A 26749-nucleotide genomic window follows, 5' to 3' on the forward strand; every position below is an offset into this window, starting at 1 on the left:
CTTAACGTTAGAACGCTATCTAGTGAGGCGAGTCTAGCAGTGTTATTGGAGGAATTAGAGGGTAGTAAATGGGATATAATAGGGCTCAGTGAGGTTAGTAGGACAAAAGAAGCATATACAGTGCTAAAAAGCGGGCATGTACTGTGTTACCGGGGCTTAGCGGAGAGACGAGAACTAGGAGTCGGATTCCTGAATAATAAGGAAATAGCTGGTAACATACAGGAATTCTATAGCATTAACGAAAGGGTGGCATGTCTTGTTGTGAAACTTAATAAGAGGTACAAAATGAAGGTTGTACAGGTCTACGCTCCTACATCTAGTCGTGATGACCAGGAAGTCGAAAGCTTTTATGAAGACGTAGAATCGGCGATGGGTAAAGTCAAAACAAAACACACTATACTGATGGGCGACTTCAATGCCAGGGTAGGGAAGAAGCAGGCTGGAGACAAGTCAGTGGGGGAATATGGCATAGGCTCTAGGAATAGCAGAGGAGAATTATTAGTAGAGTTTGCAGAACAGAATAATATGCGGATAATGAATACCTTTTTCCGCAAGCGGGTTAGCCGAAAGTGGACGTGGAGGAGCCTGAATGGTGAGACTAGAAATGAAATCGACTTCATACTCTGCGTGAACCCTGGCATCATACAAGGTGTAGACGTGCTCGGCAAGGTGCGCTGCAGTGACCATAGGATGGTAAGAACTCGAATTAGCCTTGACTTGAGGAGGGAACGAAAGAAACTGGTACACAAGAAGCCAATCAATGAGTTAGCGGTAAGAGGGAAACTAGAGGAATTCCGGATCAAACTACACAACAGGTATTCGGCTTTAACTCAGGAAGAGGACCTTAGTGTTGAAGCAATGAACGACAATCTCATGGGCATCATTAAGGAGTGCGCAATAGAAGTCGGTGGTAACGCCGTTAGACAGGAAACCAGTAAGCTATCGCAGGAGACGAAAGATCTGATCAAGAAACGCCAATGTATGATAGCCTCTAACCCTGCAGCTAGAATAGAACTGGCAGAACTTTCTAAGTTAATCGACAAGCGTAAGACAGCGGACATAAGGAACTATAATATGGATAGAATTGAACAGGCTCTCAGGAACGGACGAAGCCTAAAAACAGTGAAGAAGAAACTAGGAATAGGCAAGAATCAGATGTGTGCGTTAAGAGACAAAGGCGGCAATATCGTTACTAATATGGATGAGATAGTTCAAGTGGCTGAGGAGTTCTATAGAGATTTATACAGTACCAGTGGCACCTACGACGATAGTGGAAGAGAGAATAGCCTAGAGGAATTCGAAATCCCACAGGTAACGCCAGAAGAAGTAAAGAAAGCCTTAGGAGCTATGCAAAGGGGGAAGACAGCTGGGGAGGATCAGGTAACAGCAGATTTGTTGAAGGATGGTGGTCAGATTGTTCTAGAGAAACTGGCCACCCTGTATACGCAATGCCTCATAACCTCGAGCGTACCGGAATCTTGGAAGAACGCTAACATAATCCTAATCCATAAGAAAGGGGACGCCAAAGACTTGAAAAATTATAGACCGATCAGCTTACTGTCCGTTGCCTACAAAGTATTTACTAAGGTAATCGCAAATAGAATCAGGAACACCTTAGACTTCTGTCAACCAAAGGACCAGGCAGGATTCCGTAAAGGCTACTCAACAATAGACCATATTCACACTATCAATCAAGTGATAGAGAAATGTGCAGAATATAACCAACCCTTATATATAGCTTTCATTGATTACGAGAAAGCGTTTGATTCAGTCGAAACCTCAGCAGTCATGGAGGCATTACGGAATCAGGGTGTAGATGAGCCATATGTAAAAATACTGGAAGATATCTACAGCGGCTCCACAGCCACCGTAGTCCTCCACAAAGAAAGCAACAAAATCCCTATAAAGAAAGGCGTCAGACAGGGAGATACGATATCTCCAATGCTATTCACAGCATGTTTACAGGAGGTATTCAGAGGCCTGGAGTGGGAAGAATTGGGGATAAAAGTTGATGGAGAATACCTTAGCAACTTGCGAATCGCTGATTATATTGCCTTGCTTAGTAACTCAGGAGACCAATTGCAATGCATGCTCACTGACCTGGAGAGGCAAAGCAGAAGGATGGGTCTGAAAATTAATCTGCAGAAAACTAAAGTACTGTTTAACAGTCTCGGAAGAGAACAGCAGTTTACGATAGGTAGCGAAACACTGGAAGTGGTAAGGGAATACATCTACTTAGGGCAGGTAGTGACCACGGATCCGGATCATGAGACTGAAATAACCAGAAGAATAAGAATGGGTTGGGGTGCGTTTGGCAGGCATTCTCAAATCGTGAACAGTAGGTTGCCACTATCCCTCAAAAGGAAAGTGTACAACAGCTGTGTGTTACCAGTACTCACATATGGGGCAGAAACCTGGAGGCTTACGAAAAGGGTTCTGCTGAAATTGAGGACGACGCAACGAGCTATGGAAAGAAGAATGATGGGTGTAACGTTAAGGGATAAGAAAAGAGCAGATTGGGTGAGGCAACAAACGCGGATAAACGACATCTTAGTTGAAATCAAGAAAAAGAAATGGGCATGGGCCGGACATGTAATGAGGAGGGAAGAGAACCGATGGTCACTAAGAGCTACGGACTGGATTCCAAGGGAAGGGAAGCGTAGCACGGGGCGGCAGAAAGTTAGGTGGGCAGATGACATTAAGACGTTTGCAGGGACAACATGGCCACAATTAGTACATGACCGGGGTAGTTGGAGAAGTATGGAAGAGGCCTTTGCCCTGCAGTGGGCGTAACTAGGCTGATGATGATGATGATGATGATGATGACTCTAAAGTAAAGTGCTTCGACCGACGAAGGTTGCGCGCAAGGCTGCTTTGTTCTTCGCCTATTACTACAGGCCATGCTTATTTGAGTTTAAATATAGCGAATGAACAGTATCCGGGTTCATACAAGGCATATGTTTGCGGAGTTTCTTTTCCTGATAAGATGGATAATTCCCGAGAGCACAACAGCGCAAGTTCTTAAGGTGGTTTCAAAAAGAAAATATACTAATGCCACAAATGTGGCCTGTACAGGGCTCCTGGTACTCAATTATGGAATCGTCATGGACACGGGAATGATATGTAGGATAATTTACCAGGATGTTCGGTATGTGGGCATTGGACGGCCCAATAGAAAAGAAAACAGAATTTAGCGAATCAAGATTCGAACATTAGCACAAACCGAATAATAAATAAAGGAGCAAAGAATAAACAATATAGCCTGGACAAAACTAGAGCAGCCTTAACCTACTTTAATCTTACAGAGCAACCTTTAGTGTTTGAATATGTTCAGATGGCGATATAATAATATAAATACAATTTGCATCGACGCTTGTTTACTGTGCAGATTGTTTCGTTACGGTGGAGCCTCGGTAATACAATCGTGAAATAAAATCGCTTTACTATTCCCGCGCCGATGCATGTGTGCTTGTAAACTAAATAATTCTGCGAAACATATGGCGGTTTGTACGTCACATATAACACGTCTTTGACCCCGATATGCACTGTAGAGGAAAAAGCGAGGCTTCGGCGCACCACCTGCCTTTTCGTCGCGCATTTGCCAATGAGCTCTCTATAAATAATAGGGGATTATTAGAGTTCACAAAGCTCTGTGGTATAAAAACAACGGGGTTCCCATCCGGCAAAAAATGCCGCCCATATATACGCCGAGATTGGCATCTATTGCTCGCTTGATACGCCTCATCTCGCGAAAGGTGGAAAACGTAATCATCCTGAGTCTGGTAAATACGACACTCAAGCATTTCATGTGTCAACAGGAGGCCAAACTTTCGTTCCCCGATCTTCGTGCCTTTCCGAAGGCGGCACACCAGGGTTCACTGGTACACAAGAGAGTTTTCTTAATTCAGAGAAAATGTTTTTGAAAGAGAACTCATGTAATAAAGCTGGTTTGCTTAGGAAGAGGTGTTATGAAGAAAAAACAACAACGCTCGCTTCATATCAACACAAAATGGCCAAATAGTTGTTAGAAATCCCGAAAAGAGTTCTCCCCTCTGCATAGCAAAAAAGCAAGATCTACTCGAGCTATCGCGAACACCACACTCAATCTAGAAACTGGCGAGTATTGAATATAAAGAGGTAGGAGTCCGCATGGGAAGCCTGGACTTATCAATTTTAGTTAATTCACTATATATAAGGAGACAGCAAAATCTTAGCGACATGCTGCAAGTTTTACTGAACCACCTTTCTTTGTCGTAAATTCGACTTTCGAATTACACGAACATATTCGTTCTAAATTGCTTTCTCCTTTGATTGCAATTGTTCAATACATTTCATTCAGAGAAGGCGGAAAAAGGTTGTGGTGGAAGGAGGGAAGGTTTTTTCCAAAATCTGTCGAAATTTTCAAGACATCTTAGTAACAATACGTACGTTATCCTATGCTGCCACTGCACATCTTTATTTCATCTCCATCCAAAGAAGGTGCACCTGATTTTCTAACTCTGTCAACGAGAAAACTTTGTGAACAAAATTCGAGAGTTTGCGTAAGTAGAAATGTTCGGTGATAATGTAACAAGTGCATGCACAGACGATATCATCACTGGGCCACGTCACTGTAAATACGATTTGATGCGTAATTATATGAAGCTTCTGGCCAATGACTTGTCGGTATTGCTGTGCAAGGACAGACCAATTAATTAATTGAACGAAACACGCCGTATAAAATGATATTATACCACCGTAAAGTAGAAAATATAAATTATTCCATACTTAAAATCCTTTAGCAATTAATGATAACTTTCGTAGATTAGGAATTGCTTCCTCTTACGCCTAAGGACATATGCGTAAAAAAATAAAATTCTTGGGCTTTACTTGTGGACCCGCGATGCCCGTTGCTGGTTGCGTTCCTTCTTTTTGAGAATGAGGAGGAATGTATTTCTCGAGAAGCCAATAGTGACTGATCGGCCAACCAAACCACGGGATCGCGGGCCAAGAGAGCGTCGCTAGAGAACAGAATAGTCATCATCAAGCTTTGGTGGTTTCAGTCGAATTCCTGGATTTATGAACTTCGGACTCTCTTTAACTCACCGAACCCCAGACCCCGCCAGACTCACCCTCAGCAGGCTAGACTATGAAACTTGCATAGAACGGGGCGCGGATGGTGGCGGTGAAGCATTAAACATGCACTTTTCTTTGTCATTGTGTTTTTAGGCTTCGTGGACAAACAGCAAATAGTGCTTTGCTCTTTCATCCCCATATTATTAGCAAAATTAAGAACTAGCGATGAAAATTACGTGGGCGTACATTGGTTTAGGGGCTTTGATTGAACGCCTAATGTGTTGTAGTTTATCAAGCAGGGAGACGCTAAATATCATCAGGGTGTGCATCATACGGGGTGGTTAGGGTGAAACGTGCAAACGTGACGTTCCCCCTTTGCATAGCTCCTAAGGCTTTCTTTACTTCTTCTGGCGTTACCTGTGGGATTTCGAACTCCTCTAGGCTATTCTCTCTTCCACTATCGTCGTGGGTGCCACTGGTACTGTATAAATCTCTATAGAACTCCTCAGCCACTTGAACTATCTCATCCATATTAGTAACGATATTGCCGGCTTTGTCTCTTAACGCACACATCTGATTCTTGCCTATTCCTAGTTTCTTCTTCACTGTTTTTAGGCTTCCTCCGTTCCTGAGAGCCTGTTCAATTCTATCCATACTATAGTTCCTTATGTCCGCTGTCTTACGCTTGTCGATTAACTTAGAAAGTTCTGCCAGTTCTATTCTAGCTGTAGGGTTAGAGGCTATCATACATTGGCGTTTCTTGATCAGATCTTTCGTCTCCTGCGATAGCTTACTGGTTTCCTGTCTAACGGCGTTACCACCGACTTCTATTGCGCACTCCTTAATGATGTCCATGAGATTGTCGTTCATTGCTTCAACACTAAGGTCCTCTTCCTGAGTTAAAGCCGAATACCTGTTCTGTAGTTTGATCCGGAATTCCTCTAGTTTTCCTCTTACCGCTAACTCATTGATTGGCTTCTTGTGTACCAGTTTCTTTCGTTCCCTCCTCAAGTCAAGGCTAATTCGAGTTCTTACCATCCTATGGTCACTGCAGCGCACCTTGCCGAGCACGTCTACATCTTGTATGATGCCAGGGTTCACGCAGAGTATGAAGTCGATTTCATTTCTAGTCTCACCATTCGGGCTCCTCCACGTCCACTTTCGGCTAACCCGCTTGCGGAAAAAGGTATTCATTATCCGCATATTATTCTGTTCTGCAAACTCTACTAATAATTCTCCTCTGCTATTCCTAGAGCCTATGCCATATTCCCCCACTGACTTGTCTCCAGCCTGCTTCTTCCCTACCCTGGCATTGAAGTCGCCCATCAGTATAGTGTGTTTTGTTTTGACTTTACCCATCGCCGATTCTACGTCTTCATAAAAGCTTTCGACTTCCTGGTCATCACGACTAGATGTAGGAGCGTAGACCTGTACAACCTTCATTTTGTACCTCTTATTAAATTTCACAACAAGACATGCCACCCTCTCGTTAATGCTATAGAATTCCTGTATGTTACCAGCTATTTCCTTCTTAATCAGGAATCCGACTCCTAGTTCTTGTCTCTCCGCTAAGCCCCGGTAACACAGTACATGCCCGCTTTTTAGCACTGTATATGCTTCTTTTGTCCTCCTAACCTCACTGAGCCCTATTATATCCCATTTACTACCCTCTAATTCCTCCAATAACACTGCTAGACTCGCCTCACTAGATAGCGTTCTAACGTTAAACGTTGCCAGGTTCAGATTCCAATGGCGGCCTGTCCGGAGCCAGGTATTCTTAGCACCCTCTGCAGCGTCACAGATCTGACCGCCGCCGTGGTCAGTTGCTTCGCGGCTGCTGGGGACTGAGGGCCGGGGTTCGATTGTTGTATTCATATAGGAGGTTGTGGCCAAGTACTGCACCAGGGTGGCCAATCCTGCTCTGGTGAGAGAGTGCGTTACCGGTTCTGGTCACCGGGAACAGGCCGCACTCCAGGCCTGTTTGTGCAATTTTCAGTCAAGGTGGACCAATCTGAGCTCGGTTATACCGCATGGATGGCACTCGGCTAGAGAACCTGGTATTTATGACCTGCACATGTGAGTGTGAGGCCATACATATTTGAAGATATATATCTTTCTTTTTTTTTAGGAGGGTTCCCGTACAGTGATAAAATAAAGGAAAAGACATTAAAAGAAAGAAAAACAAGAAAGAAAAAGGGGCGAAAAAAAAAGGAACATAACAGGTGATTCGAACTCGTGAGCCTTCGATGTTGCCCGGAAAGATAGCTCAGTCGGTTGGTTCGTCAGGCCCCAGGCTACTTTCAAGCGCCAGAGCTCCTGCTCCGAGCATCACACTTACGTGGAAAGAGACTCATGTTGTCCGCGAAGTTGGAAGGCATACTTTCTAGGAAAAATGGCCGCTCGAGGAGAAGAGCGAACTCGAGCGGCTTTAGAGGCTAGCAAAACTGCCTTAAAATATTTAGACTTGAGGGAAAGCTTCGTTAACAAACTATAACAAACTATAACAAACTATAATACGACGAGAGAAATTACTGAGACGTGGAAAATTCCCTTGAAAAAAATCTGGTTTGCGAGACAAATGCTTGTATGTATTGAACCTCTTAAAAGATGATGGGGGAAATATGCGCTCACCGAGAGGGCATCGTCAGCACGAGACCTCCACAAGGCACCTTACAGAGATGTGGAGAGCTTCGCGGCCGGAACGAAGCCTCCCTTCTCCGCCGGCCAAGAGGGGAAAACGCGCTTTCCGATCGCTCAAGGTTGCGCGGACAAAGCATAACTCTAGCGTCTAGGAAAAGCTTAACCAGGTGCGATGGCGGCACGCATAGCGTGGGAAGCTAGCCGCCAGAATAACTGTACCAAGGACTGCTGCTGATGAGGGCGAAATACTTTCGTGTAATTATAATAACCCTAATAGGACTACTTTCGAAAAAAAAAAAGATAACGGCCCAGAGGGCTATACTACGAGAGCTATGACTGATAGTTTTCTATATATATATATATATATATATATATATATATATATATATATATATATATATTCATCTCATCTATGGGATCGCATGCGTGCGCTGTTGCTTTGTCTCTGCGTGTAGTATAGTTAAGAGAGCCAGTTTAAGGGCGGAGAAGAAGAAAGAAAAGAAAAGCAAAAACTGCAGCGCCGTGGTTTTAAAGCGCACCCGTGGTAGAGAACCGGAATGCGATATAAGCGTGCGTAGCCATGATACGCACACGACAAACTGCCTTAAAATATTTAGACTTGAGGGAAAGCTTCGGTAACAAATGATAGCACAGCAATCAGCACTCGAATATAATTATAACCCTAATACTAATTGTAAATATTCATCTCATCTATGGGATCTAATGCGCGCGCTGTTGCTTTGTTCTGTGTGTAGTAGTTAAGAGAGCCAGTTTAAGGGCGGAGAAGAAGGGAGGGAAGGAAAGTCTCTGAGCAAAATTACAGCGCCGTGGTTTTAAAGCGCATCCCGTGGTAGAGAAACGGAAGGCGATATAAGCGTGCGTGGCCATGATACGCACACGACAAACTGCCTTAAAATATTTAGACTTGAGGGAAAGCTTCGTTAGCAAACGATAGCACGGCAAGCAGCACTCGAATACGACGAGAGAATTACTGAGACCTGGAAAATTCCCTTGAAAAAAATCTGGTTTGCGAGACAAATGCTTGTATGTATTGAACCTCTTAAAAGATGAGGGGGGAAATATGCGCTCACCGAGAGGGCATCGTCAGCACGAGACCTCCACAAGGCGCCTTACAGAGATGTGGAGAGCTTCGCGGCCGGAACGAAGCCTCCCTTCTCCGCCGGCCAAGAGGGGAAAACGCGCTTTCCGATCGCTCAAGGTTGCGCGGACAAAGCATAACTCTAGCGTCTAGGAAAAGCTTAACCAGGTGCGATGGCGGCACGCATAGCGTGGGAAGCTAGCCGCCAGAATAACTATACCAAGGACTGTTGCTGATGAGGGCGAAATACCTTCGTGTAATTATAATAACCCTAATAGGACTACTTTCGAAAAAAAAAGGAAACGGCCCAGAGGGCTATACTACGAGAGCTATGACTGATAGTTTTCTATATATATATATATATATATATATATATATATATATATTCATCTAATCTATGGGATCGCATGCGTGCGCTGTTGCTTTGTCTCTGCGTGTAGTATAGTTAAGAGAGCCAGTTTAAGGGCGGAGAAGAAGAAAGAAAAGAAAAGCAAAAACTGCAGCGCCATGGTTTTAAAGCGCACCCGTGGTAGAGAAACGGAATGCGATATAAGCGTGCGTAGCCATGATACGCACACGACAAACTGCCTTAAAATATTTAGACTTGAGGGAAAGCTTCGGTAACAAACGATAGCACAGCAATCAGCACTCGAATATAATTATAACCCTAATACTAATTGTAAGTATTCATCTCATCTATGGGATCTAATGCGCGCGCTGTTGCTTTGTTCTGTGTGTAGTAGTTAAGAGAGCCAGTTTAAGGGCGGAGAAGAAGGGAGGGAAGGAAAGTCTCTGAAGCAAAATTACAGCGCCGTGGTTTTAAAGCGCATCCCGTGGTAGAGAAACGGAAGGCGATATAAGCGTGCGTGGCCATGATACGCACACGACAAACTGCCTTAAAATATTTAGACTTGAGGGAAAGCTTCGTTAGCAAACGATAGCACGGCAATCAGCACTCGAATATAATTATAACCCTAATAATAATTGTAAATATTCATCTCATCTATGGGATCTAAAGCGCGCGCTGTTGCTTTGTCTCTGCGTGTAGTAGTTGAGAGAGCCAGTTTTAGGGCGGAGAAGTGGGAAGGAAAGGAAAGTCTCTGAAGCAAACTTGCAGCGTCGTGGTTTTAAAGCGCAACCGTGGTAGAGAAACGGAAGGCGATATAAGCGTGCGTGGCCATAATACGCACACGACAAACTGCCTTAAAATATTTAGACTTGAGGGGAAAGCTTCGTTAACAAACTATAACACGGCAATCAGCACTCGAATACGACGAGAGAAATTACTGAGACGTGGAAAATTCCCTTGAAAAAAATCTGGTTTGCGAGACAAATGCTTGTATGTATTGAACCTCTTAAAAGATGAGGGGGGAAATATGCGCTCACCGAGAGGGCATCGTCAGCACGAGACCTCCACAAGGCACCTTACAGAGATGTGGAGAGCTTCGCGGCCGGAACGAAGCCTCCCTTCTCCGCCGGCCAAGAGGGGGAAACGCGCTTTCCGATCGCTCAAGGTTGCGCGGACAAAGCATAACTCTAGCGTCTAGGAAAAGCTTAACCAGGTGCGATGGCGGCACGCATAGCGTGGGAAGCTAGCCGCCAGAATAACTATACCAAGGACTGCTGCTGATGAGGGCGAAATACCTTCGTGTAATTATAATAACCCTAATAGGACTACTTTCGAAAAAAAAGGAAACGGCCCAGAGGGCTATACTACGAGAGCTATGACTGATAGTTTTCTATATATATATATATATTCATCTCATCTATGGGATCGCATGCGCGCGCTGTTGCTTTGTCTCTGCGTGTAGTATTGTTAAGAGAGCCAGTTTAAGGGCGGAGAAAAAGAAAGGAAAGAAAAGCAAAAAACTGCAGCGCCGTGGTTTTAAAGCGCACCCGTGGTAGAGAAGCGGAATGCGATATAAGCGTGCGTAGCCATGATACGCACACGACAAACTGCCTTAAAATATTTAGACTTGAGGGAAAGCTTCGGTAACAAACGATAGCACAGCAATCAGCACTCGAATATAATTATAACCCTAATACTAATTGTAAGTATTCATCTCATCTATGGGATCTAATGCGCGCGCTGTTGCTTTGTTCTGTGTGTAGTAGTTAAGAGAGCCAGTTTAAGGGCGGAGAAGAAGGGAGGGAAGGAAAGTCTCTGAAGCAAAATTACAGCGCCGTGGTTTTAAAGCGCATCCCGTGGTAGAGAAAGGGAAGGCGATATAAGCGTGCGTGGCCATGATACGCACACGACAAACTGCCTTAAAATATTTAGACTTGAGGGAAAGCTTCATTTAGCAAACGATAGCGCGGCAATCACCACTCGAATATAATTATAACCCTAATAATAATTGTAAATATTCATCTCATCTATGGGATCTAATGCGCGCGCTGTTGCTTTGTCTCTGCGTTTAGTAGTTGAGAGAGCCAGTTTAAGGGCGGAGAAGTGGGAAGGAAAGGAAAGTCTCTGAAGCAAACTTGCAGCGTCGTGGTTTTAAAGCGCAACCGTGGTAGAGAAACGGAAGGCGATAAAAGCGTGCGTGGCCATGATACGCACACGACAAACTGCCTTAAAATATTTAGACTTGAGGGGAAAGCTTCGTTAACAAACTAGAACACGGCAATCAGCACTCGAATACGACCAGAGAAATTACTGAGACGTGGAAAATTGCCTTGAAAAAAAAAATCTGGTTTGCGAGACAAATGCTTGTATGTATTGAACCTCTTAAAAGATGAGGGGGGAAATATGCGCTCACCGAGAAGGCATCGTCAGCACGAGACATCCACAAGGCACCTTACAGAGATGTGCCACCCAACTTCGCCAAAACATCCCAGACCAAGTTCAGGGGCTATCTCAGCGAAAAACGAAGGTATGTTTAGGAAGTTTTAACTTACGGAACCATAATCACAGATCAAACAGATATTGATGTGTACATTGTGTTATTAGTCTATTTACCGCTGCCATTCCTGCAGGATAGGCACTGTAGAATGTATTGCTTGGGATGGGAGATCTATAATCTTTCATAGCGTTGTCCCTATGATACATACACTTCAACTAAAGCACCGTTTGGTTCTGAATTATAAGAGACTGAATGCCTTTGTACGTGGATACGGTAGGTATCTTGCACTGTTTCCAGTATTTATAGTTCGTGCTTCACTTTTATCTGCAAGTTTGCCTTACAGTTTAAGGGCCGCCGAGTCGCGGTAAAATTCAAAAGAAACAATGGGACGTCATGAGAAAGAAACACGCCAATTTATTTCAAATTTATATATAATAAACAGACTAAGCATACAAATTTCGAAAGGCAATACTGAAATCCTTGAGCAGAGCTTGACTAGAAGGAGTTTGCGGCATGGCATCAAAAAGGCGTTTTCTACATGTACTCAGCTTGTTTTAATGATGAATTTGCGTTGGTTCGCTCATTCATTTGTGGCAATAATGCTAAAATTGATTTTCATGCTTTAAAACTTAGCAAACCATTCGATAAGGTCGTGCAGCAAAAAGTAATTATAAAGCCAAGAAAACTTGGTCATTACGCGCTGTTTTATTCTTGGATTGCAACACACCTGAATAAGCGGGAACAATTTATGTATGGGAGGGGGGGCAGCACTGGCATGGTCGTCTGATCACTCCTGGATTTTTGATGGGCTTTCTTGTTTAATTACATGTTATTGATAACTTTACTTGACAGTTCCCAAAATTAATATTTCTGGTGCAAGATCTTCGCGTTCTTTACAAACTCTGACTCAGAAGTAACCGTTTACGTGACGCATTGAAGACGTTCCTCAAGTGTCAGCCCCATAGCCAACTCGTTATAGCACTTGGGTGGCCCTTTGTAGAGAAATGTCTCGGAATAACACCGCATTTAAATATATATTGTTTGTTAAATAGGTAGTCCTCTAAACCTACGCATACTTGGACCTGAATATGTATGTGCGTGAAAAGCATTCAGATGGTAGTAATGAACAAGAAAACAAAATACCGAGCCAATAAAGTGATTACGGCGGCATGCGATATGACACTATGATGTATGCACGCATGCTAGTGGGCGAGGTCACAGTATTCCACTGACAGACCAATGTGCCGCCATCCGTCAGACCAATATCAGAAAAGGAATTTTTAATAAATGTGTCTGTCAAGCAGCTCATGAGTGCAATGGACAGCCGTTTATAGGAATGTTGAAGCGGAGGTGGAAATTGCTTTATGGAAATGACAACTTTAAATTGTAATCAACATTAAACTATTTTTGGTTCAGTTCTCCAGGAAAAAAATTGGGCATCATACTTATTTCATTATGCCACTAGATTGAGCACGGGACGTCTGAGAGTGGATATATAAAGCGGTGGTAAAAGCGTTGACCACCACAGGACTCTGGTCGTCTTCGTCGCATCTCCTTTCTTTGCATCCATCCTAGAGGTGAGAGAAGCATACATATACAGTTTGCTATATGACTGAGCCTTGATATTCTGAGTCTTTAGTATATTTAAAGAATAGCCATATATGGCTCACTGTTTCAACAAATATGAAATTTTAATCCGTCTTGCATTATTAGTCTATAGGGCGCTTCACTTGAGGTAAAACTTAAAACTGTGCAAATGCTACATAGCCAGACATCACGAAAGTAATGTTGCTTGCCGTGGCTTCAAAATACGCAGATTATTTTTTTCGCTCCCCCGAATTGGATAATTATTATAAGCTTACTCAAATTTTCAATTCCTAAAATGATATGGAAAGTGTTAATAACACAACTTCAGAGCAACATGACAAATTCCCCATACACCTTTCTGTTGCTCAATACGTGCCATGTAAAAGGGTTTTTAAGAGCATGAAAGATGCCTGCGGATACGCACAAAGTGTGTCGAGCGGCCAGTTGCGGTGCACTTTTGCCCGTATGTATCCACACATCGTCGGCCTGGACTTCCTCACCCCGCATACGGCTCTCATATGCTGTTCAGCCAATACTCTTCGCCCTGACCTGCTTATTCTCAATCCTGCCGAACCAACTCCCAGACACTCAGTTCCGTAGACTTCGTTCGCTAGCCACATTCGGCACTGACTTACGTTGACGCTTTGTAATCCCCACTGGTGCCCGACTGTCACAAGATCGCGGCTCCTATGCGCTACTTCCTCCGTACACACGGTACCACAGTACCTCACACAGTGTTATCTGTTACGGCGAATAGCGTCTGCCTGCCAGTGGTCAACTTTGGCATGATGACAGAAGTGCTGCTACGCAGAATGTCTCTGGCCCAGCTTTTCTCATAGCAGAATCCCTCAGTGGCATCTGTTTCAATAGACAACAATTCAACCGGCCATGCTGTCTAAGCATGCCATGAGCTTTACCGCCTGCTGTTTTCTTACCGCGACATATTTGACTAGAACGATAGTTTTTTAGCTCATACTACAGCTGTTAAACATCGCATAAGTACCTACGATGCCCCTCCTGTTCAACTCCGCCCGTATTCAGTGTCGCTGGCTGAGCGTTGAGTTCTTCTCGCAAAAGTTTGCAACATGCTTGCCAAGAGCATTATCGAACCCTCGTGTAGAACATGTACGTCACCTCTTGTAGTGCTGAAACTAAAAGACGGCTGAGGACGATTTTGCGCAGATCATCGGCATCTTAAATGGGTTACAAGAAAGGACGTGTGTCCTCTAACTCGCATTCGTGACGCCCTTGACTGCCTCCATCGTGCTCCCTAGTTCTCATCCGTTGAGCTTCGATCCGGCTACTGGCAGATCGTGATGAATGATCTAGACCGCGAGCAGACTGCCTTTGTAACACCCGACGCTCTTTTCCAATTCAGAGACATGCCGTTCGGTCTATGTAGATACAGTCCCTTCTTAACGGTTACAAATGGTGGACATGCCTATGCTACTTGAACGACGTTATAGTATTCTCCCCAACATTCGCTACGCACCTCGAGAGCCTCTCACCAGTCCCGGACGTTTTTCGTCAAGCCGGTCTGCTACACAACACATCAAAGTGTCAAATTGGACGTTCTTGGATATCTCGTAGATGCTAACGGAGTGCAACCGGACCCAGGCGATATTCATGGATTTAGGCATTTCCCTGTTCAGAAATGTATCAAGAATGTTCTCAGCTTCATCGGTCTTTCCTCTTATGTCCGCCGCATCATGAAAAATATTCGGGACAATAGCACGACCACTGACGAAACTTTTCAAGAATAAGGGACGATAACGAAGCATCCCTGTCCTCGCAGCTCATCAACATTCTCACAACTCAACCCGTTCTCGCCAATTTACATCCCTCTGCGCATACCAGTGTCCGTAAAGATGCCAGTGGCTACGGAATCGGCTGAGTACTAGCACAATGCGAGCGCAGAAACGACCGTGTTATCGCACACGCCGGAAGGCCCCTCTCATCCGCTGAGCGCAACTATTCCATCACAGAGCGTGAGTGTCTAACCCCAGATTGGGCGGCTGCGAAGTTCCACCCATACTTATATGGCCCACCCTCGTCAGTCGTCATGGACCATCACGCGCTTTCCTGGTTGCACACACTGAAAGATCCTACAGGAAGGCTTGGTCGCTTGGTGTTACACCCCTCGTAATATTCGTTATTTGTCATCTGCAAATCTGGCCTTGCCCACAAGGGCGCTGATTGCCTTTCTCGTTACCCGGTCGACGAGCGTGTAGACGCTGACACTAGTACCGCCAACGACATTTTCTCTTTGTATAACCATCGCTAACATCGCCGATGAGCAGTACCGGGACCTATCGCTACGAATACACTACACTATGTAACAGATGTAGCAAAAAATGACATAATGGTAGTGGTTCTGAAAAGAGCGCCACACCTGCGGGGCAGCTGGCAGCAACTATCTCTACTAACAATGGGCTGCCTGCGCCTTAAATCCCTTTGGGGTCGGTAGTTCGTGCAACTAATCAGGCTGTGAGTCACAAAAGCAACTACTTCAGAACGAAGGGGTGGTTCGCCCGTTCATTCGTTGATTGACACGCACTGCGACAGAACACCGGGTATGAAGCGACAACAGGCCATAACACGGAAACCACTAACAAATAGCGTTACGGCCTCAATACTTCAGAAGAATATCCGCCGGTGAGTTCAACATGCGCCTGAAATGCGGGACAAGCGGCTGTATTTTCGCAGGTTCACCGTCGCCCGGCGCGGCTAGCGTTGAAGAAGCATCCATAAAAACCCAGTACATGCTTGTCCCGTCTCTATAAGCTTCAGAACTCGGCAAAAACATGTGCCGTGCGTAAATAAGTTACTAGTATTATACACCAAGCACTACCCTTAAATGAGTACGATGTCTTCAGTATAGATATATCCGGAATCACTTGTCATTTACAACAGTATTTTTTTTGCACCCGCACTATGATTAGATAATACTGTTGAGTATTAGATTCGGAAACAGCACTTAAGATGATTAGGATAAAGCAGGCACAGCTGTTTGATGAATGAAAAAGAATGATAATCATGTTCAAAAAAGATGAAATAATAAAAACTTAACTTACTTTTAGAATAGGCTGAAGCTCACATGGCGAGAAAACTAGGGAAAAAAGAGCGCCATGTTTCACTGTTATGATTTGGTCTAGGTTCTGCGTTGAATCTTCCTTTTCCTTGTATTGCCATTCGGAAATAGGACTGTGTTCTACGCATCATTTCACAGGTCACCCTTTACAAGATATTACCATGGGATAATTTGATTTGGTCTTTAATAAAGATTAATGGCGTTAGCGTTCTACAAAGGAGAAGTTGAAACGCAATAGATAACTCTTTAGCCCGATTCTAGTTAGACGCTGAAAACGTTAGAAGCCTATGGGGCAAAATGCACAAATAATGCAGATACTTTTAGGACTAAGTGCCCAACGCTCATGTTGTATGTTAGAGATCCACTTCAGTTAAGCTATGGGAATGTATTCACCTGATAACCTATAATTGTAATTATATCTCTTCTATTACTATGAACACTTTGCAGATACTTCGAATACGCGGCCGAATCACTCCCACAGCGTTGTCACATTGTAAACGTAGCATTCTTTTATTCAATTAAGCTTCTTGGTAAAACATGTAGAACTCTTCGTGAAGAGTTATAAATTTTCTGTTGCAAATGCACAAATACCAACAAGATTAATTATTAGCATCTTCGAAATAATTACAGTTCACCCATACATTTTACGACCTAAATTCAAATGCGAAAGCAGGGGAGTAGATGAATGTAGTGAAAAGACATCATTCCATTACTGTTGCACGAATGATATTTAGGAAAATATATGTTGTTTTTTATGTGCAGCTTTCTAGTCGAAGACATGGACTGCTTGCTTGGGAAATACGTCTTCGTGGTGGTTGCGGCCGCATTCGGTAAGATTACGCAGGCAATGGAGGTATTACTTCAACTTGACGGGGGTGGGGACCCACTGGAAAGGAGATGGCGACAGCGTTTGCGCAATTTGTTGTAGAAAAGCTTCATTATTTTTCTGTTCGCTTTGATATAGGAAGAAACAGCAGAAAACTTAGGATCGCCTAAAATTGCCGAGAAGAATAGGGCTTCCCGGTGTCATATTCCTTTGATTGCAATGCACAGGCGAGATCATCACTGTCTTTTACTGCAATTTGTCACCGATGTAATGTGTTTAGGACATTTGATGGGTTCTCAAACAACTACCTCAGCGAATATTATTGTGGCACTTTTATTGAAATGGAGACACATTTGTTCTTTTGGCAATGGAATAGCCTTCGCGCTAGATGTTTCGCATGATGAAGTCGCAAGAGCTCGAAGTGTTCCTCCATGTATATTTTTTCGCAGTTCAGTAAAGCGACGTTGTTAGTGTAATGTGAAAATATTCAACTTTGGCTACATTGCTTTGCTACAACGATAAGTAATCATTATGCAATGTCTAATCAAACACACGCTATTCAATACGCATAGCATATATGAACCCTTACTTATGTGCTACTCAAAGGTTGTACCTGGACACTAACGCTCTTGATTACGTATTCATCAGTAGCGTCAAGGAGGACACATCAGGCACACGTAGATCGCAGACTGTTTTGCTTAGATATCGCGAGCTGCGCATAGCCACCTGTGCAACAGTAATATTCTCGTTGAGGCACACAGGCCTCTACTTTTATGCGCTCACTCGTGCGGCATGAATGCTGCGACGGCGATGAGGGTCGGCAGCCCAACGCGCTTGGGGTCCACGAAGGTGCGCCCTGCTATACGTATATGTATAAAAGTTATTTGTTATGTTCGAGCAGTCAATACTTAGTGACTGTGTCTATCAGCGTTCGGTTTAGCGCAGCATTTTTATTTCTTCATATTGGCGATCGTGCAACACCGGAATCCTCAAGTGGCAGAGAACGCCAGCACATAAGAATAAAAGAACGTATGTTTTAATTGTCCCTTTACTAACCGCTTGCGCCTTCTTTCTTGACTGCGATTTGTCAATCGGTGTATCTGTCTTTCGGAGCCTATGAACCCGCGAAAGAAGTGACAAGCTGTAGGAGTTGCTTTTACAAGATGTTTTCTTGTCTTCGTACAACTACAGAATTTAAACTGAACTTGAATCGTTGCCTTTTCTTCTAATATTCGAGAATAAATGTCTCTGTTATATAGTTAAGTTGCCAGAATTGAAAATTGATGGCTATAAACACCAGGAAATATATATTCCAGTATTTGCTCTTTATTTCTCCTCCTCTTTTGGATCATACAAGCGAACCACTATCTTTGACTTGCCATTTTCCAGCTACGCTGATGATGGCCCCAAATGAAGCTGGGGCATTTCCACTCAGTATATATGAAACTATTGAAAAGGCCAAGGGACGAATAGAAGACAACGTCGAGTGACGAAGCATCAGTCTTCCTGACACAGTGCGACTGGCTTGCGTTCCATTCAAGACACCTGCTTCATAACTGAATAAAATGAATGAAGCAAAATATACCCTGGAATGCAAAACCACTGCACATTATTGGAGACAAACTCTGTTTTGTGCAGAGTACACATTCTTTTTTATTTTGTTTAGTGTAATCGCCTTTAAGCGCTGCTGTGCGTATATTTCTCATTCTGTTCCACAGTCCCATGCTAAATGAGCCTTCCTTACAATATTTCGGGTTAAACGAGAAGAAAGGGGGTAAACGAGGGCCCCGATTTGATTAATCATATCATAGGAATCCAAAAAACGCTGACACCAAGGACAACGTAGGGCAAATTACTTGTGCTTAATAAATAAATATAAACAAACGATAAATTATTCGAAATGAAGTTGGATTTAAAGCAACTTCTGCAGGTGGGATACGATCCCAAAACCTTCGCATTCCGCGTGCGACGCACTAACGATTGAGCTGCCCGGCACTTTTTGGGGTATTTATGTTTCCTAGTAGAACTCTGGGAGTGTTAGACAGCGACACCACTGACAAACCTTGGCGGCGGATGTGGAACATCCTTTCTGCCGCTGGCGTCACGGTAACGTGATCTTTGTGCGTGAAGGTAACCGGTCAATAAACCAACACATGCTATACCTGTAGGCATCAACTTTGCCGGATTCAATGCCCTTGTTATGAAATAAACGAGAAGGAAGGGGGTTAACCGATGGGCCGGATTTTTATTAGTCATAGGAATCCAACAGACACTGACACTGCGGACATCATAGGGGAAATTCTGCTTAAGAAATGAAAAATAATGAAACAATAAATTAATGGAAATGAAGATGGAGGAAGAAACAAATTGCCTCAGGTGAGGAACGATCCTACAACCTTCGCATTACGCGTGCTATGCTCTACCAATTGAGCTACCATGGCACCGTTTTCCCATCAACTTCCATGGGTATTTGTGTTTCTAAGTAGAACCCTGGGAGTGCTAGCCAGCGCCACCACTCACAAGCCTTGGCGGCGGATGTGGAGCATTCTGTCTACGGTAGGCTTGAAGAGAACGTGATCTTTTTGGGTGAAGGCAACCGGTCAATAAGCCGACACAAGCTACTTCAAGTGGGTTCTCAAATAAGTACCTCAACGAATACCTCAGCCTCCTTATTTAATAAACACGAAGAAAGGGGGCTAACCTATGGGCCCGATTTTAATTAGTCATATCATAGGAAGCCAACGAACACTGACACCAAGAACAACATAGGGGAAATTACTTGTGCTTAATAAATGAAAATAAATAAACGATAAATTAATGGAAATGAAGGTGGACGAAGAAACAATTTGCCGCAGGTGAGGAACGATCCCACATGCTTCGCATTACGCGTGCGATGCTCTACCAATTGAGCTACCACGGCACCGATTCCCCCTCCTCTTTCGTGGGTATTTGTGTTCCTTAGTAGAACCCTGGGAGTGCTAGCCAGCGCCACCACGCACAAGCCTTGGCGGCGGATGTGGAGCATCCTTTCTGCTGCAAGCATCACGAGTACGTGATCTTTTTGGGTGAAGGCAATCGGTCAATAATCCAACACGTGCTAGTTCAAGGCATCCACGTTGCCCGATTCGAGAGCCTCGTTATGTAATAAACAAGAAGAAAGGAGGTTAACCTATGGGCCCGATTTTTGTTAGTCACATCGTCGGAAGCCAACCAACACTGACACCGTTTTTATATTCTGTATTTTTTACTTTTTATTTTTTATTCATGCATATACAATGACGTTTTCACATGCACCGTCATAGACTAGCGCTTGCACACCAGCGTTCATCGCTCCAGCGCATTGTTTTTGTCAACCTCTCGGACACACTTTTTCTAGATCCTTATGCAGGCGGCAGGCGAAGTCGCAATTAAGGGTTGGGAGAGTACAAGCGGGCGTTGGTGAAGCAAGTTGAATTCCAGTGTAGATGTGTGAGGTGTGAGGTGTAGATGTGTGATGTGTGAGGTGTGAGCCGTCATTCGTGTATCAAGAGTGCGTCCACTCTTCCTATTCCTTCACCACTTTTCTAATAGATTTTTAAGGCGAAAGGCTTTCTAGGCTCATGGTGAAATTTGTGTCAGCAGACCTGACCGCCGGAGTGTCCGTCGAAGCGTCATCCAACCATATATTACAGATTAAAGACAGAATAAAGAATGAAAAATGATTGATAGTCACAGTTTGTGAGTTATAACGTTATAATATAGATTGGTAGAGGTTAATAATGACTAATAATGGTTTGTAATGACTACTAATGACTCCAAATGACCATTATGTCTAAGGACGGCTTGTAAGGACCACAACTGATGATAAGTGACTGTAAATGCCTAGTCTAACGACTGCTTATAATGACCACAATGGATTACAGATGACTCAATATGCTTAGTAATGACCAGTAACGACTAGTAATGGTTCAAAATGACTTGTAATGACTACGAAATGAATTTTTTTTATTTACAATACTGCCAGTCTCTGCTGAGACCATAGCAGGTGGGCACTACACATATGTAAATATACAAAGAACGATCATTATTTTATGGATCAAACAATACATGTATGACATCAGCTTTGCACTTTATACATAGACAATTCACACTACATAATGTATGCACCAAATACAAGTACATGCTAATTTCAAAAATAGAATAAAATAAAATGGCAATTTAGGCATTCTATGCTGCATACACGACTACTCACACAGGGTACAAGTGCATGCTGGTTTGCATCATCTAATAATAGCACTAGCAATTTTATCCTGCTTGCAATTTTTTTCAGTTTTTAATTCAAACCGAGACAGTGACTCAGCGTTAGGGGTGAGAGGCGTTAACATATTCCATTCACGGATGGAAATCGGAAAAAAGAAATATTTAAACACATCATTATTACAATTTTACTCTACTAAGGTTTCTGTGTGTTTGTGCCTGGTAGGTCGTGTTTGTGAATAAGAAATGTAATTTGAAATGTAGATTTTGAAATAATTATGCAGGAGTTGATAAACAACTCTCAAACGTTCGTGTTTCGTTCGTGCTTCGAGCGTAAGAAGCCCAGAAGTAGCTAGAAGGTTAGAGTGAGAGTCTTCCCGTCTACATTTTTTATAGATAAATCGAATGGCCTTCCTTTGCACTGTTTCTATATTCTTCATGTTGGTCTGGATATGAGGAAACCATAATGTGTTTCCCTATTCGAGGATAGGCCTAACGAATGTTTTGTATGCTAGGAGTTTTGTTGACAAGGGTGCCAGCTGAAGTGATCTCTGAAGAAAAAATGACTTTTGCATGGCAGACGAAGTAATGCGGTGAATATGCTCGTCCCACCTTAGGTCGGACGTTATTGTTAAGCATAGATATTTATATTTCTGTACTTTAGTCAAAGCTGTACTATTTAGCAAAGGTCTGATGGTATTTTTCCTCGTTATAGACATACATGCAGCTTTTTTTTGCATTTATTATCATCTGCCAGTCCGAGCACCATTCTGTAATAATACTAAGTGATTTGTTAAAAGAGTATAGATCTTCATCCTTTTTAATTTCTCTATAAAGGATACAGTCATCCGCGATTAACCTTATTTTACAGTCTACGTTAGTGGTTATATCATTATTATACACGAGAAATAACAAGGGCCCGAACACGGAGTCCTCGGGCACTCCTGACGTAACTGGTACTATATGTGATGTATGTTCGAAAATAACGAACTGTCACCTAATAAACAAAAACGCACGAACCCAAGCAACAATTTCTCCGTCTCCGATAATGTTTTTTAGTTTAGTTGTTAGCTTGGTGCGTCAAACACAATCAAACGCTTCAGAAAGATCAAGAAGGATAATGTCCGTTTGGGTGTGATTGTCAATACGCAGCGCTAGCTCGTGTATTACTTCGGTTATTGAGGTATAGTCGATAAACCCCTGCGAAAACCATGCTCTTTAGGGGACAGGATGCCTTCAGTTTAAAAAAAAAATTGTTATATGTTTTAGAATTTTATGTTCGAGTAGTTTGCATGACGTGCTCATTTAAGATATTCGTGTGAAATTTGATTAAACGTATTTATCTTCCGATTTGTAGATCGGAATAATTTTATCTATTTTCCAATCTTTAGGTAGATTTCATGTTGAAAGGGATATACGGAAAATAAGGCTAAGGTATCTGGTGCTCCACTGTGCGTACCTTTTAAGAAATTGGTTGGGTGTCTTGTCCGGACCACATGCTTTTTCAGTGTCTAGGGCAAGAAGATTAAAAACACCAGCGCCTGTGATAACGAGTGGGTCGATAGTGGAAACAGTCTGTGGAACTAAGTCCGACATGACGCCATTATCTTTTGTGAAGACCGAACGAAAGATTTGATTATATCTATTAGCTTTATTGCCTTTCTACGTGGGTTGTTCTTTATAAAGCTGAGTAGTACAGTGTTGAAGTAGTGGTGTTTCGCTTATTGGATTTCTGTTTGAAATTGTTTGCTGCAAGCGCTATTCCAGGGGTCTTAGATGGGGTATTGCCTATTGCGTTGCTAACTTTGCGAAACCTTTTGAGTTGGCGTTTTGCATGTATAACTTCCCGAGTAATCCACGGGTTATTTTTCAATGTTTTTTTCGATATAACGGGAATAACATTTCTTACACAGTGGGACACTATGTCTTTCAAATGCATTCAGACAACATTTACATCAGTCAGAGGATCGGAGGCCGATGCCGAGAACTGTTGGAATTCATGAGCTAAATAGGTTTGTATGTAGGCGTCGTCTGCTTTGCCGAAATTAAGTATAGTTTGCGCTGCGGTTTGAACTGATATTTTGTAATCTAGAGGTTATTACACATCAGAATATTGTGATCGGATATTCCTTCTTTTACTTCTACCGTCACTTGTTCTAAGGGAAAGTTACTACTTAGCAAGATCAGGTCATGTATACTCCGAAAATCGTATTGCACTCTTGTGGGACATTAAACACTTTGGCAAAAGTTAAAATGTAGCATCATATCGAGAATAGCTTCTGAAGCCTTTGTTGTGTTCTGCGTGGTAGACCAGTTAAAGTCGCGAAGGTGAAGATCACCCATAAGAATAACACGACAATTTTGAAGATGTTGCTGCACATATTCTTGTATGGCAATTATGCATTCGTGTCCACATACGGGGCTTCGATATAGGCAGCCAACAGCTATACTTGTGCCTTTAGTGTTAATCTTACAAAAGATTGCCTCAGCTTCAGTTACTTCTGGAAGAATGACCAGTGGGATTGATTTCTTTATTGCTAACACCACGCCTCCACCACGTGATTGCCTATTTTTACGAACCAGTACGTAAATTTGGGGAGTGACTTCATGGCTTGAGACAGACGATGATAACCATGTTTTCATGATTGCCACTATATCTGGTTCGCGATCGAGCAATACCTTTTCAAATGGCTGTACTTTATTTAAAATACTTCGAGCGTTTACGTTTAACAACGTTATTTTTTCTTGCGCTCGCATTGGCGTGTTGCCCGGCGGTTTACTTCGTTTTCTTTTCTTTTTTCCACGTTCCCGTTCTGTTTTTGCTACATTTTATCGTGCTTCTTTATTTCTACCCTGTCATTCTTTTCGTCATCCCAGATGAAAACACCTTGTTAATAAATAGTTTGTTGTACGCTAACGACACCTTGTCTTTATTTTCGTGGTTTTGCTTAGCACTGTCCCAGAGCTTATTCCGGGTCTCTCTAAGTTTTCGCGAAAAATCTTCCCCTATCGAGAAGTCTGAGTTCTTTAGTTTAAAGCCGTTTTTTAGTGTGGTACTTTTATCTCGTGCGTCCAGTAATTTAAATATGACTGGTCTCGTCTTTTTCGGTCTTCGTCTTCCTAAGCGATGTATGCGCTCAATGGCCACAGGCTCGAATTCAAGGATTTTTGCGATAATTTCCTCGTTTACGGCCTCTTCTAGCGGTTCGCTTGTTTCTTCTTCTATTTGTGGTAGGCCATCCACAATTAGGCTAGACCTCCTGCTGCGGTTTTCTAGGTCGTCTACTTTTTCTTCAAGACTCTCAATCACCTTATTCACACAAGCCATTTCTGTATGACATACAATGACTTCAGCTTCGTTTCCTAATATCGTCAAGCTTGCTATCTATATCCGCTAGTCGCTTTTTTTTATATCTGAATGTCGGAAGCAATTTCGGTAAGTTGTTTGGCGATTTCCTCAAGGTCAAAGCAGGGGTAACCGTTTCACCAGAAAGAAACGGTCACTTGAACGGATGCATTTTCTAAACCGCCCTCTCACCTGCAATATATAGACGAACGGACAATTTGTGAACCGCATGTCGACGGTGCCACCATGCCCAGTGACAGGGGGTCCCTTGTGGAACTCATATATAGCCGCGGATTCTGCGGACTCTGGGTAGCGCTCTACAGCAGATCGGCAGGCGCGTGTGCCGGTAAGCTGATACAGCTGATAGTCGAAGATCCGTGCTGGCAGCGCCGGTGCGTAGTCATTCCTTGCATGCCGGTCCAGCGCAGTCGCAGCGGTGCCGGTAGTTCCTAGGCGCACATCGCCAGCGTCGAGCAGCACGCCGAAGACGAACTGCAAAATGTAGACGAACGGACAATTTGTGAACCGCATGTCGACGGTGCCGCCGGGCCCAGATATATGTCTAAAGACAACTTGTAACGGCTGCAATTCATTAGAAATTACCAAAAATGCTTAGTACCCGCCGTGGTTGCTCAGTGGCTATGGTGTTGGGCTGCTGAGCACGAGGTCGCGGGATCGAATCCCGGCCACGGCGGCAGCACTTCGATGGGGGGAAATGCGAAAACACCCGTGTGCTTAGATTTAGGTGCACGTTAAAGAACCCCAGGTGGTCGAAATTTCCGGAGTCCTCCACTACGGTGTGTCTCATAATCAGAAAGTGCTTTTGGCACGTAAAACCCCATAATTTAATTTTCGAAACGCTTAGTAATAACCAGTAATGACTAATAATGACTGAAATGATGTGTCATGACTACTAATGCCTATAATATGAACATACCTAATCACGGCATGTAATGACTAAATATGCTTAGTAGTGAGCCGTAATGACGAAAACAAAGCAGAAAACGAGAAGAGGCAAAGTGAAACAGGCGAATGACAAGAGGACAAAAAGTAGGTGTTCGCCGTTTACCTCTTCAGGGAACTTAGGAAACCCTGTAATTTTTTTGCAGTATTCGTCAAATTTTACAGCGAAGTTGTAAACGGCTAGCCGATTTCTCCGTCCGTCAGTCTGTCACAAGTACGCCCAAAACTCGTCTGGCGGTTCCACATGCGCGTTCGCGCAGTGACTCCGCTGCTCTCCGTTGCAGCCGATGACGCGTGCAGCAAGCTCCACCGGCTCCGAAATGGGTAGATCACGTGTGAAACGTACTCTTGAGGAGCAGGCCGCTTTCGATCAGAAACGCCGCGAGCAGAATCGGGAACGAGCTCGTCTACGCCGTGCCGATGCTGCAGGTCGCGCCCAATAACAGGCTAGTGCAGCCGAGCGCAAGAAGGAACAACGTACCGAGGATCAGGCTGCCTACAAAACCATCCTTTAATGCACCGTCGAGATTAACCCACTCATACACCCCGGGGCCACACGTCTCATCTTCGCTGGTTGGCGCTGCGCGAAGTTGATGAATCCTGAGGTACGTATCACGAATCTCAAGGCATTCGAACGCATGAACTACATCGTTAATTGGGGCGAAGTTAATTGGTGTTGGGGCGGAGACTATTATTGTTCCTGTCTGAGAAGAATAAAGATAAAACGAATGCAGTATTAGAGTCTTGTTTCATGACAATCGTTTGTGGGCTGCCATTCTGAATGTTCTGAGGAATAATATTGTCAGGAATTGAAGACTTGGAATGAGCAACTTTCTGCGATAGAATGGCATGGCAATATAACACGCGTATCCGGCATGTCTCAAATCATGGCAAGGCATATAGCATATATACACCTAAATTTGTACGGCACCTCGCGTGCGACGACGGCACCAATTCTCTAAGAGTGTCCATGTTACTGCTACCGCATGCAAATGCTACAACGCTATGCCTTTCGCCACTGGCACCAGATTACCGCGCACGTAGCCCACTAAAGCGTTCT

At 43.5% G+C, this 26749-nt stretch overlaps 1 long non-coding RNA gene across 1 annotated transcript; it reads left to right on the plus strand.

Annotated features, from left to right (window-relative positions):
• The first annotated feature begins 13152 nt into the window (after nt 1–13152).
• On the plus strand, nt 13153–18714 carry LOC129382663 (uncharacterized). The gene is made up of 3 exons (XR_008610700.1): nt 13153–13217; nt 17081–17148; nt 18534–18714. It is a non-coding gene; the product is annotated as an uncharacterized lncRNA (long non-coding RNA).
• Nucleotides 18715–26749: the final 8035 nt, after the last annotated feature.

The sequence above is a fragment of the Dermacentor andersoni genome, chromosome 6 (genome assembly GCF_023375885.2).
Source record: "Dermacentor andersoni chromosome 6, qqDerAnde1_hic_scaffold, whole genome shotgun sequence".
NCBI classification, from domain to species: Eukaryota; Metazoa; Arthropoda; class Arachnida; order Ixodida; family Ixodidae; genus Dermacentor; species Dermacentor andersoni.